Source organism: Rhinopithecus roxellana, chromosome 3 (genome assembly GCF_007565055.1).
Source record: "Rhinopithecus roxellana isolate Shanxi Qingling chromosome 3, ASM756505v1, whole genome shotgun sequence".
Taxonomy (NCBI): Eukaryota; Metazoa; Chordata; class Mammalia; order Primates; family Cercopithecidae; genus Rhinopithecus; species Rhinopithecus roxellana.
The window spans coordinates 137,021,890-137,035,281 of NC_044551.1; the positions used below are offsets into that span (position 1 = coordinate 137,021,890).

At 35.0% G+C, this 13,392-nt stretch overlaps 1 protein-coding gene across 15 annotated transcripts in view; it reads left to right on the forward strand.

Annotated features, from left to right (window-relative positions):
- MEF2C (myocyte enhancer factor 2C) overlaps positions 1 to 13,392 on the forward strand; it is a 184,057-nt gene that overhangs the window by 17,275 nt on the left and 153,390 nt on the right. For 9 of the 15 annotated variants that reach the window (XM_030926876.1, XM_030926896.1, XM_030926903.1 and 6 more), the window contains exon 1: positions 3,655 to 4,206. The exons of 3 other annotated variants lie outside the window; for them this stretch is intronic. The gene's annotated coding sequence lies outside the window, so the exon portion shown is untranslated. Of the gene's footprint in view, positions 1 to 2,585; positions 2,666 to 3,654; positions 4,207 to 13,392 lie in introns of those variants that run through there. 3 more of the 15 variants (XM_030926887.1, XM_030926885.1, XM_030926886.1) reach the window with 2 other exon arrangements.

Sequence of the window (13,392 nt, forward strand, 5' to 3'; positions counted from 1 at the left end):
GTTAAAAGTATTCTGGCTGAGGAACAAATACTATACAGTTGAATAATCTTAAGGGGTAGATTAATCTATAGCCTTTCTTCATCTCAGGGTGGGTTGCTGTGGCAACCGCCCCAGTTCACTTTAAAATAATTTTTAAAGCTCACTTCAAGAGCTACACCCAGCGTGGGCCAGGCTTAAAAGCAGGCAGACCCAGTGCACAGGGCTTTAGTGGACCGCTGCTTTAATGTAGGGAAGTAGTGAAGAGAGGAGGATGGAGTAAGATGGTATGCAGCTCTGAACTGAAATTGCAATATTAGCTTTCCCTGTAGTTAAAATCCCGCGAAGCATGCTCTCTGTAACTTCTATGACACTTTAATGAAATATATTGCTAAATATAATTCTTTTGAGGGAAAACAAGAGACTCTATATTTACATTCACAATAAGGCATTTACTATTTAATGTAGGAAATGTTTGGTGATTAGAAAAAAAAAAAAAAAGCTGGTACATCAATCCCAGACATAATTTTCTGTTAAAGGAATTGTCACCTATTATTTAACTGGATAGACCCTACCTTCCAATTGGTTTAAAGGGTAGAAACATTTTCTGTTTTCCAATCATAGAACTGGAATAGGTTACAGAACTCATTTAACACATAAGCGAACTGAAGCCTAGAAAGGACAAATCCCTTAGTAAGGCACAAATTTTGAACTAGATAGAGAATCCAGGTCTCCTGACACCTAGTACAAGCTCCTCCCTACATGAGAAAATAGTCTGATCCTGACCAAGTATCATTAGATAGCAAGGATCAGGTTGATTCTAGTTAAAGAAAAAACAAAAACAGAAACCAAAAGTCCAGAAGTAGTTAAAGAATACAAAGCACATTCTGGACTAACTACTTTGTGGATTACTCATGAATAATTTTAAATCTCAGGTGATTTTCTATTGTATATGTCTTCATATCTCTTCTCTTCTGCTTCAACTCTAAAGGCTCATGGGAAGAAAACTAATGGTAATATTAACTTAGGTCACACATAATTAAGAAGCTAAATCTGCTGAGGGGAAAATCCTATATTTTAAAAGGCCAACTGTGATACATTCCAGATCCAAATTATTTTCAAATTATCCAGTGTGGGGTTATACTTACTTTTGAATGCTTGCAGTATCATTGATAATTATGGGTTTGTTATAATGTTTATTACTAAATAATTAAAATATGAAAAGGTAAAATAAAATAATTTCTTTTTGAAAGAAAATCTAAAACTGAAGTGTACTGTGGTAAACAGAAATACTCTCTATAATTCATCAAAAACAGCAGGGCTGAAATTCATGTTTTGGCTATGTGTTTGCTCATGTCAAATAGACTGTTGCAATTCACTGCATTAATTTTAGGCATTATGGCAATAAACTTAGATAGTCCTTCAAATGCTTTGCTTTTTCAGGACCTTTGTGAATCTTGAAGAAAATTAATTTTATTTTTACCACCATATGTGGACATACCTTAGTATTCAAAATATCTTTGCCCTTTAAATTTTTGGATTTTCAGAGAAGTTGTACTTTGAATGGAAACCTGATATAGATGCTCTCTGCCATATTATTAAAATGAATTCACGGTAATGGCAAACTCACCATTTGAAAAACCGGCAAACAAAATACATTGTAGATACTAATCTGCAAGAAATACTACTATTTCAGATGGTTTTTGCTTTGTGACAGTTTGTGATGCATTCCTATAATAAAAGGGAGGGAATGGTCTTAGTTGTGCTGATAGTCACAATGAGGAGCTGGAAGCTTGAAAATTGTTCAGCTCTAGTTGTACTTGCCTATAAAATAAATCTTCCCCTTTTAAGTGAAGCCTTAGGACTGTTGCCTAAATGTTGAGCCCACTCTTCTGAGAGAAGCTACTCACATCAAATACCTCCTACATTGAAGCAGGAGGCTTTTTGAACCATACTGTCCTCTTACATTAAAACAGTCGTCTGGAGGCATATTGCTGAACTTAAGAGGAAATGCAACTAGTCATTGGGTTAAACGTAGTGCTAAAACGAATTTTCTAAAGTGAGGAAATATTTTCAGTTAGCTAGATATTTCAATATACTCCTATTGTCTACTCTCATACATTCCATGTTCTATGAATTTTCCCTTCTTGCTTTCACAATATTTTTTTAAAAATTAATTTGGTTTAAACATTTTATGTCATCTGTAATTCTACTGGCATGCAATCTTGTCTTTTAATGATTCTATACTAGTTGATGTATTTTATCTTTGGCTTTATTGGGCATGGTATATATTAATAGTTGGTTAGGGCGGGAGGTGCCCAATCTCTAGTAGCCTTTCCTAAATATTAAAGCCTATATATATATTATATATATATATTAGTAAGGAAAAGTGTTTATCATGCTTTAACCTTAACATAAGTATCCTTCCTTATCAGTCTCTATTTCTGCTTCCTGTGCAGCTGAAACTCTTCAGGATAAGTGAAGTCATCAGCTATCTGCTAGGGTAGCCTAATGCATTTGGGAAGTTGGTTTGGTTTACATGTTAATGACCTGGATGAAGTCCAGTAAGGTGTGGAAAAGACAGAGTGGGGGGAGGGGGGAACTCCGAGGAAGCTGCTGCCTCGGTAAATATTTCCAAACTGATTAGAAAGTTCATGGCTCCGTGATGAAGTCGAGATCTCAAATACTGGTAATTATTTTATTATTTCGTACATTACTAACATTAGAGAAACCTTTCGGCTCGCTTTCTAGCGCTCCAACCTCTTAGGGTGAAAACCGCGACTTCTGGGCGTGCAGGAAAAGCACGCTGGAATCGAGTGCTGCAGACATCCTGGACCGTGGCTTTTACGCGTGAGTAACGGAGGAGCGCACCGACCGGTGGAAGAGAGAAGTGGCTAACGCGTGTCCAAAAGGGGGAAAAGTCACAAGAGCAACTATTAGGGTCGCGCTCCTATTGGTCAGAGGAAAGATTCCGACTTTAGAAGGACTTTCCTGCTGGCTGGCTCACAGCGTTCCCGGAGAGCGAGCGCGCCGCAGCGGGAGACTAGGTTCTCTCCTAGCGTCCTCCGCAGAGGCGCCGGGAGAGGAGCAGGGAGCCGCAGCTCGCCGTGTTGTCTTCATTTCGTGCAATAAAGAATTGTCATTAGGTTTGCGTATGGCATGTGCTATTACCCCACCGTAAAACTAAAATTAGCAAAATGTCAGGAATGGAAAGATTGATTCACCAAGATGCAATTATCATTTAAAAGTGCTTGATTGAGGTACTGATGTTCAGTGATTTATTCTGCATACCATATACATAATTAAAGTAGTGTAGTGGAGTAATTTATCAATCTAGTTGAGACTGGAGGGGTGAGGAGGGAGCTGCTGTATGTTTGTTTTATTAAAACGCTCCGAGGTCTAGTCCCGCCCCCCTTTTGCAAGAGTGAAACTGATGATTTCTCCAGCTCGCGAGGAGAGTCAACGGTTTGGGATTGTGGGGGAGCGAGAGACGGAGAGAAAAAGGCAGCGCGAAGCAAAGGCAAGGACAAAATTAAATAAAGGGGGAAAAAAAGAGGCAAAAGACACTTCATCGGACGTGCTGCTTAGAACCCCAACCTTCGTGCTCCGTCTTCCCTGCCACCCCCGTCTCCCCTCCCAGTATCCTTCCATCCCCCCGCCCCCACCACCCCCAGTCTTTTTTACGCGATGTTTCAAACGCTGTGAGCTGTTCTCCTTTTCCCATTCGTCTTCTGTCACTTCCTTCCTGGACGCAGTTTTCTGGACGAGTCTGGTTACTTTTCATCCGACCGGCCGCTGAGAGCCACTTTCTCCTCCTCCTCTTCCTCCTCCTCCTCCTCCTCCTCTTCCTCCTCGTTCTTCCTCCTCCTTCTCCTCTTCGGAGCGGCCTCGGCGCGCGCGAATGCGCGGCCCCGCGCCCCCCCCTCGCGCGCGCTCCCCTCGCGCGCGCACACACGCACACATCGTCTCCAGCTCTCTGCTCGCTCTGCTCGCAGTCACAGACACTTGAGCACACGCGTACACCCAGACATCTTCGGGCTGCTATTGGATTGACTTTGAAGGTTCTGTGTGGGTCGCCGTGGCTGCATGTTTGAATCAGGTGGAGAAGCACTTCAACGCTGGACGAAGTAAAGATTATTGTTGTTATTTTTTTTTTTTCTTCTCTCTCTCTCTCTCTCTCTTAAGAAAGGAAAATATCTCAAGGACTAATCTGATCGGGTCTTCCTTCATGTAAGTACCCCTGACATTTCTCGAGGAAATAGAAAACCCGGGTATTGTCTCTAAAATCTGCATCAATGTATTCCACGGCACTGTGTCTATCTATCCCTGTGCCTTTTTTGAAGGCTGAAGTTGAGGTTCGTTGTGCATTCTTTTCGTTAGACTCCATGATTTCCTTGTTTGTTGCTAAAAGTAACTTTTTAGATAGTCGTATCTGTTTGCCATCAGCTATTGAAATCACTCCTGACTCGTTCCTGTCACACCAGTGTATTTAAAGTTTCATGAAGTTAGTTCACGTCATTAGCATGTTTGATATGGTGGAGCGTGTGGAGCCTGGTGGATTTTAATGTTTCACAGCATGTTCTGTGACCTTGAAGTAGATGTCTTAAGATTTAGCAGTTAGTTCACTGTGGAAAGATGCTCCCATGAGTCCCCCAAAGACACTGATTTGCCCTGGGTTATGCTTCTGAGCCACTAATTCTTGGGATTAGTTTGAGCTAAAGCATGGCTGTCTGTCAGAGTATACCTTTGTGCATTTCCTTCCCTCACCAAAGTGCTGGCTTGACAGAAGGATTCTTAATTGGTGTGGACAAAAAGTAATATCCCTGCCATGTTAGTCTACACATTTCACAATTCACGTTCGATTTCAGCATATAGTTTGCTGTTCAGGTCAAGTCAAATATATAGCCGTTTAAAAGCAAGCAAGGTTAAGTCACTTAAATTGCCTTCTCTTTGGACTTGGAATGAAAGTTACCAAACTCAATGATAAAGTTTGGCACAAAGGAAGTATATATAGATGTGACACATTGTTTATTGTATTATTAAATGTTATGGAAGTATTTACATTTAATGCTCATGCTATCTTCCTTCCCTGAACATGGCTATTGATTTTTAAAGAATTTTATATCTGAATCACTTCTGACTATTCTAAGTCCAGTAGTTATCATTCTTTGGGGAAAGCCTTTTTTTGTCACATTTTAGGAATGCGTGTCTTTTGTATAAAATACTTTATATGTAAATGCTGACAGTATAATAAGTAGAATTGGGCTCTCTGCCAGTTCCTTAACCGGTCCTCAGTGGAGAATTGCTTTGACACAAAGTGCATTTTACTATTGTGAATCTGAAACTAACTCTAATAGTAACTGTCTTATGAAATGCTTGGGGACTGCATATAATTTCTAAGTGCTATAAAGGAAACTCCAGCCACCTCATTATACCAGTCCAAAAAAAAAAAGTGACCAGCCTACTTTCACTGGCACCTTGCAATGGAATTGTGGTTGCAGAGTAAAGATGTTTATGTGGAGTATAATAACTCCAGTCCCTAGAGACTTGGTAGGACATGGAAATGTGACCACCTGTGAACCCCGTTTAACCTCGTATTGCATACCAATTTTAGCTTTAAATAGATCAACAATCTCTAATTTGAAACTAAAACATCTTATTTAATTTTAAAAAATAATGTCAGTTTTGGCTAGTCTTTAAAAACATTCAGTATGTACCAATATGGTATAAGCAGTATTTTTGTTTCCTTATCAGTTTCAATTAAAGATAATGCTGTTAAAAGCCATATTATTGTCTTCCAGTGTATGCATGAAATTATTTAAGTTAAAAGAAATAGTTCTAAAGCAAGACTCAGAACTTGATAGGTAAAATGAGATGTCCCTATCTAACATCCTATTTCAAGAGGAAAGAAATATTTTACATATCTCGTTCAATTTGTAGAAAAGTACATTTAGCTGTGTATTCGGCTACTAACTCAATTCTAAAAGTTTTCATTAAAACAGTCTTTAAACATAACATTTGCTTAAAATTTGATTCTCCCGTCAAACAGGCAGTAGGTGGCTGTTATCTTTACTTCAAGTTTTACTAAATTTTATAAAAATCTACTATTTTTATAAATATAATTCACACAGCATTGGAATGTTTGACTTTTTTTCAGGCTTAGGAAAGGCAGCATTTTACTTCACTCATTAATTATACCATTTACATCCTGATTGCTGTGCATGTGGAATATATTGAAAGATAATATTAAAGTGTCAATTTTATTAAATGTTAATTTGTTTTTATTTCAATAACGAATGAGCAATTTGTAATAAAAACAGTTTTCCACCTTTTCTGAGCTATTCATATTTTAAAAGTATGCAATCACCGATATTAACTTTTCAAGATAGAAGCACTTTAATACAAGATAACTCCATGAAACTTAGATAACAAGAGGCAACTTGCCCCTTTTCTTCTTTGTAAACATGTTCATTTTGCAAAATTTGGGGGAAATGATATCTGAAATTTTTTCCTTGGCCCTAACTTAATGGAATCAATAAATTGCATAACACTGCAAATGTATCTTTCTAATAAATAATATATTGTATTGAAACTTCTTTTGTAAAGAACAGCACTGAATAACTCCTTAGCATATCTTAACATTACCTTTTAAAACTTTCTTCTGTTTATTGAAGTATATTTTGTGGTTTTATTTCACAACTCTAAAGTGTGGTATAATTTGAGTCTATGAAATCTCAGAAAGTGACAAAAATGGGGAAATAGCTGTGCAGCAATACTTGTGCTACATAACAACAAAGACATAATTATTAAACAGAGAATTCTGGCTTTGGGGACATGATTCGAAGCAACGTAGAAGAATTTAATATGCAATTCATGGTCACAAGATGGACTGTTAAGAGATTATTAATAAAGTTACACTTCTTTTTCAAAAGCTCATCCTCTGAGAAAATGCCACACAAATTAATATCTAAAACTTATCAAAATACACATATTCATTCTATACTAATGTGGTGATTGCCTGGGCACGATGAAGTGATTTAATCACTGATGTTTCATCAGTATGCTGCATGTGGAAAGATAGGTAATTAAGATCCCCGTCCTTAGCACTGTACCTTAATCTCATAGGCGCGTGGACTATCTTGCACTCAGTAAAGCTTGACTGTTCACCGAGATCTGTCACCTTTAGGAAATCAAACCAGATTACAGAGGTGATTCACAAAACCAGGAACAACAACAGAGTCTATGCACCTTACAAAAGGCAGATTACATAGTTCACATGTTATTTTGATAGGTCAAAGATAAAAGCTGATTGTTGAGGAATGGCAAGACACTCAATTTCAAATGATTGCTAGATAAGTATACTTTGACCCTGTTGCTTCATCATTATGAACCATTCGAACAATGGAAAATTCAGTTTTCAAATGACAGGCTTTCAGTAGTGAAGTAAGAGAAAACATGTCCTTTTTTATCTTATGTCCTCATTGTGTAAATTTTAAGTTCCATCATTTCTTTATGAACAAACATCAAATTGTCTGCTTACATGAAGCAGGTATTGTAAGACTTAAATGCATTAGACATTTTCAGAGGCGTTATAAATAGCACAAAACAGAATTTGCCAGAAATAAAACATATACTCATGTTATTGAGTAATTCAGCAGAAAATGCATAATAGTCAATATCCATTATGCTATTCTGTTGCCAAATATATTCTACATAAAAATGTGTAATTACATAGTTATGAATCCATACATCTGAAATATATCTTCATAAAAGTTCATTGGTCAAATTATATATATATATATATATATCTCATGAATGTTATATAAAGGTCATTCTTTACAACAGAATATGATGTTTTGAGAGTTTCAGAGAATAAAGTTTTGGTTTACATAATAACATTTAAAAAATCTTAACTTCTTACACACCCAACTTTACAGTAATTTCTTGCTTCTTCTAAAATTGAAGTCCTTTTTCACCCAACTGATGCCTCCTAGTGTTTCACACAATAAAACACTAATGAGTCACCCATAAATGTAAACATTGCATTTTCATTGCCTACATAATCTGTGATACATAAAATTAATATTTATATGTTTAATTTTCTGTGCACTATTATAATAAGATAGAAAATTTTAGTGAATGAGATGTTTCTTCTGAGTGGATTTGTGGCACACACTTGCGGGTTTTCTTTGACCATAACAATATCTTACTAAGTTTTAATAAGTTTATTACCTTGAGTTCCAGTTATATATTCACTCTTACTTCAAGTGAGAAACACAGGCAAATAACAAAGCTTCCATTTTGTAGGTCTGGGAATTAATCATATAGTTGAGTTCATTCTGAAATGCCTGATAAATTGCACAAGGACTGTCCATTTCATTTAAACACTAAAATATCTTAAAAGAGATATAATTTTTTTTTGCCTGCTGTGTCTTTACACTTGCAAATGTCTTTGTAAAAGTGGAATAAAGAAAAAGAATATTTAGAAAAGATAAAATCAAAGATAAATGCAAAATATTCTATAAATGTGGTGTATATTACTTTATTAGAAAATAATAACAAAAGAAAAACTTGCCTTGGACTTTATTAGAAAATAATAACAAAAGAAAAACTTGCCTTGGAAGGAAATACATTATTCTACATAATGGGAAGTCCTGTTAGAACGTAATATCCAATGACCGGCAGCTTGCCTTAAAGAGGTAGAAGTTAGTGGGTACCAACTTTGGTGTGAGTTTTCTGCCATTAGGATGATAAGTGCAGACCTGTGATATTTTTGCACATTTGTGATTTCAAACAGCTCTCTGATTCTACTTGCTAAGTTTCTAAATATTTTTTCTCTAATATAATTATGAAAGAAAGGGATAATTCCTCTAATGGGTCTTAAATTGAAAGGATGCAGTCAAAAACTTGTAACATTCATGGGCCTCTTCCTGAGGTGTCATACAACATACATGTACACAAAAACATTCATGAGTTTCTTCTACTAACACAAACATTCTAAGCATCCAAGTGTAGACACTTGATTGAACTTCATTTCTGTTATCTGTGTGTGTGTCATTTAGGTCTCCTGACTCAAAATACACAGCGTATTAACAATATTTGACTATCACTTAAGATTTTCTAATTTAGTCAATAATACAGTGCTATTACAATTGTTGGACACATTTCAAAGAATGTAAGGGGGTGTGTTCCTTTCGTTCAAGGAAGCAAACATGTAGAAAGGGGTGGACCTTTCCCACAAGAGCCACATTTCTTCCCTTGGAGAATTGAAGCAAATATGCAGTATGTAAGTGAATAGCAGCATGAGAAAGAAAATAATTTGCAATGATCTCCTATAGTTAGTGAGCAAAGAAAATTGTCAATTTTTTTTAAAGCAGCTCTTATTGACAACCTATCTTACACTGAATATTGAAAAAAGGTATATGAAAGTTTTATAATTTCAGTATGTTTTAACATTCATGCATGAAATAACTGTAAAGTACACTGTAATAATTTTGTTCTTGCTCAAATCAAGAATTTTGTAGTAACCATGTTACTTTACAGACAATGTTGAGGCCTAACAAAATAAAGGGTGCTGGAAGCATTCATTCCTTGCCCCTCTCTTTTAAGAATATGAAGATAGCATTGATGTTCTTATGTTATTTTTGTCTGTGTAAGAAAAATAATCAAAGAATGTTCTATGACAAAGAATACCATTGTAAAAATAAGATTATAGAAAAGCCTATTCAATATACTATTATCTTGCATCTCCTTGATACTATTTTAATGTTTACTGCAAAAAATCATATTCCTATTAAATATGGAAATTATGTGATACATGTTATATAAATTCATGGTTTACTTTCAGGTGATATGAGTAACATTTATTTGTCATCACTATAGTTCATTTGCTGTACATTGTCATTTTATTGTGCAAGTTAAATCTTGGTATATATTTTTAAAATACAGCCAATGTAAACAAAGTTCAAAGCACATGAAGAGAATCTTTCGAGGGCATTGAAAAGGAAATTGATAACATTACAAGCAATAAAAACAGTAAGCCTATTACAGGCAGATTTCTTCAGGAATCATTACTCTTAAATAATGCAGACATTATAGAGACTTTATTAATTCTTAATGCTGTTAATTTGAAATGAATGGAACAATGTTGTTCCTCCTGCAAATGTTGGGATTCAGGTAGAATGACAGTGCAAGTCCTCAAGTAGTGATTTGAATTAAATACTCAAAACTTGTTTTTAGAGGCTGGAGGAACTATCTGATCTTCAAATTAGTCCCTTTTGAGAACCTGCTTTTTGCAAATAGCATCATGAGCGTGGTGGTCTGGTTTTCCTCTTCTATCTTGTTGTCATAGATAAGATGCACATGAAGAATTCATATAAATTGCTCTCAGATACTATGGATTCCTAGCATATTGTATTTAAAAAGAGGTGGATGTGGTCCTTCGATAGAATGTGAAGTGTTTTTTTGAAAAAACAGCCAAGAACTATCCCCGTCTTTTTTTCACACCTGTGATTCTTTCAGCAAGTTAGAAGGATAGCAAGAGAATGTGCATCCTTCCCCAAACCCCGAAGACAGGCAGCTTTGGCTTAAATATGCTTATTTTCAAAATTAGAAAGTAAACTCATTAACGTAAATACGTTGAGATAGACAAAGAAATTTGCCTACTACTTAATAAACACGCGATTTATACTTTTTGTCTTCTAATTAATTTTTGACCCTGAATAAGGAGCTTACAACCAAGGCATATTATGGAAAACTGGCATTATTGCTTAATGTAACATGAGGGATTGGAATTTCTTTAAAGTAATTTTGAAGATGTGATTATTTAGCAGAAATATTCACTGGAGCATTTTACTTTTAGAAATTATGGTCACACAAGGAAGCCTTTATAGGACCGACTACCTAATTGCAGTCAAAGATCTCCTGAATGAATGAACACACACACAGAGAAGAACACACATTTTAAGAATATAGTGGTCCTATATTTTTAAAAAATTTTGCCACATTTTTTATATCTGAACAGAACGTATATGTCTGAGCAGATGTTTTAAGTTATATCCCTCATGTAGGTGAGTCTGTAAATGTACCATTTAACTTAAATGGCTTTGTTGGAAGGTAGTTTGAGGAGTTTAAAAAGGAAAAAAAAAAAAAACAAAAACTTCCAGTTACTATAGTTTCAGCTCTTTCTTCTTTAAAAACAGTAATTACACTCAGGATAAAGAAAGAAAAATAAACTCTTTTAATTCTTTGTAACATCCACAGTTTTTCAGGTAGAGCTCTGGTATATTTTTATTCCTGAATATGCAGGGCAGGTACTGGAAGCAGAGCTACAAAATGAAAACTTACTGGCTGCAGACCAGATACTGTGCACAGTGCCACATCATAAACTTCCCTTCTTCTGTCTCGGAGTGATTTCAGCCCTAAGTAATGTCCTTTTTTTTCCCCCTGCATAGGGTAAGGAACAGAGGGCCTTCTTCCTGGGAAATAGGGGAAATAGCTTTGGGAAAGGAAAAGCATAATGTTTCCCCTCTTTTGAAAATTCAGCCTCTTAAATTACTAAGACATTAACTGGAAAGTGGATTCAGTATGTTTTCTTTTTATTCCCATATAGCAGTTTAGAATGCATAAAACAATAGGTGTGAGATAGAAAATGAGACCTCTTCCCCACCCCCTACCTCCAGCACACCCAGACCCAATCAGGTATCTGTACTTTTTGTTTCACAAAGAAAAATATAATGGTTTCTTTTCAATGAAGCCTGTGCATTATATTCCAGATATGTTAGATCATTTTGTGATGCAAATTAGCATTGAGGTTTTTTGTACTTATCTCGGGAAATAGCAACGTTCCACCACAATGTGTGGTGCTGCAATAATTTTTATTGATAAACACCCACACTTTAAATGATTATTAGGGGTCAAAATACAGAGTACAGAGGGAGAAAATGTGAGCTTTAGTTTTATGCTTTTCATTTGAAAGGTACAGTGTAAGTAACGTGTTTACTACAATGCAAAATAAATTGACTTCTAAATATCTGCATTAATGTTCCTTGTATCTGAAACTATAGTCTAAAAACTTGTACTTCGCCTTAAAAAAATAAAGTAAAAATTTTTTAAGAAGCAGGCTTTAATTACCAGTTACATTTTCAACTGTTACCCATGTGATTTTTAAAAAATCCTATTAAAAAAATAATTTCTAGCTGCCATGGCTCCTTTCAATCAGTAGAATTCTCATTTGTATGAGGTGCAGCCAGCACACCTTTCTAAAACTAGCCTTCTTCTTTAGAAATATATTAAATGAGAGCCTTCAGGAAAAAGTGTTACCACTTAATAAATATTTGGTCTAATTTTATTTTTAAACTAAATTATTGATTTCACAGTATATGGATAGTGTATAAATGTTAGCTTTGTCGTTAACCCACTACACTAATTATTAATTGCCTATATGAAATTGACCAAATTAGACCAACAGTTAAGTGTAATTTAATTTTATTTCTCTTGAAACCTAAATAGATAAGAATGATAATTTTAATTATGTTTAAATATCAAGCATCTATTTTTCTGTGAATGCAAATGTTCCCAATAAATTGTTAAGAAATTAATGCAGCATAAATCTTAAAAAATGTATAAGGCAGCTTATAAGAATATGAAAACAATGGCATATTCCTATACCTGGTACTTTTTCAAGGCCCATTAGCAAGGGAGGGAAAAAATGTTAAACTTTGTTTTGTAAATGCTAATATAGATATGAGTCAATACTTTTTGACATTTATTTGTTAGAAAATTACACATTTAAAAATTCAGATTAAAACTATGCTTCTATTTAGGCTATTGTATAAGAGATTTCTTTATTTTCTTGGAAATTCTCTGGAACAGTAGGATCATTTGAATCATACCCCTTGGTAAATATTGTCAGATACATTGTAAAGTTTCAACTATTGAACACGTGTATGGAATGGAAATTTTAAAATAGATAATAAACTATCTTTCTATTTAAATATGACAAAACTATACCCGATTAAAACGTTGACTCTATTAGAGGTTCACCTAGTTGATCATTCTCTGGTCAAGAATTTGGGAAATCTTAAACTCTGTTAACCATTAAAACAATTACTTCTTTAAGGTACCTGATTTTCATCCATATTTGAGGAGCCTTATTAAGTTTTTGGGTGGTCTTTTAGTAAAGGTTTATGTGGTTTAAAAAGTAGATCTTTTCACCCTTCTATTACAGTTAACATTAATATCTTTAAAAGGTACTGTGTAAATCCAGACCTAATTCATTCTGGATGATTTTTCTTAACTAAATGAAGTCTAACAAATTTGTCTATTTTTAAGTGAATCTATTTTTTTATTTCTTGTATTTATTGGAAGTCCACTTAGACTCTATATAGGTTAGAAGTTAAAGGAAATAATTTTGAC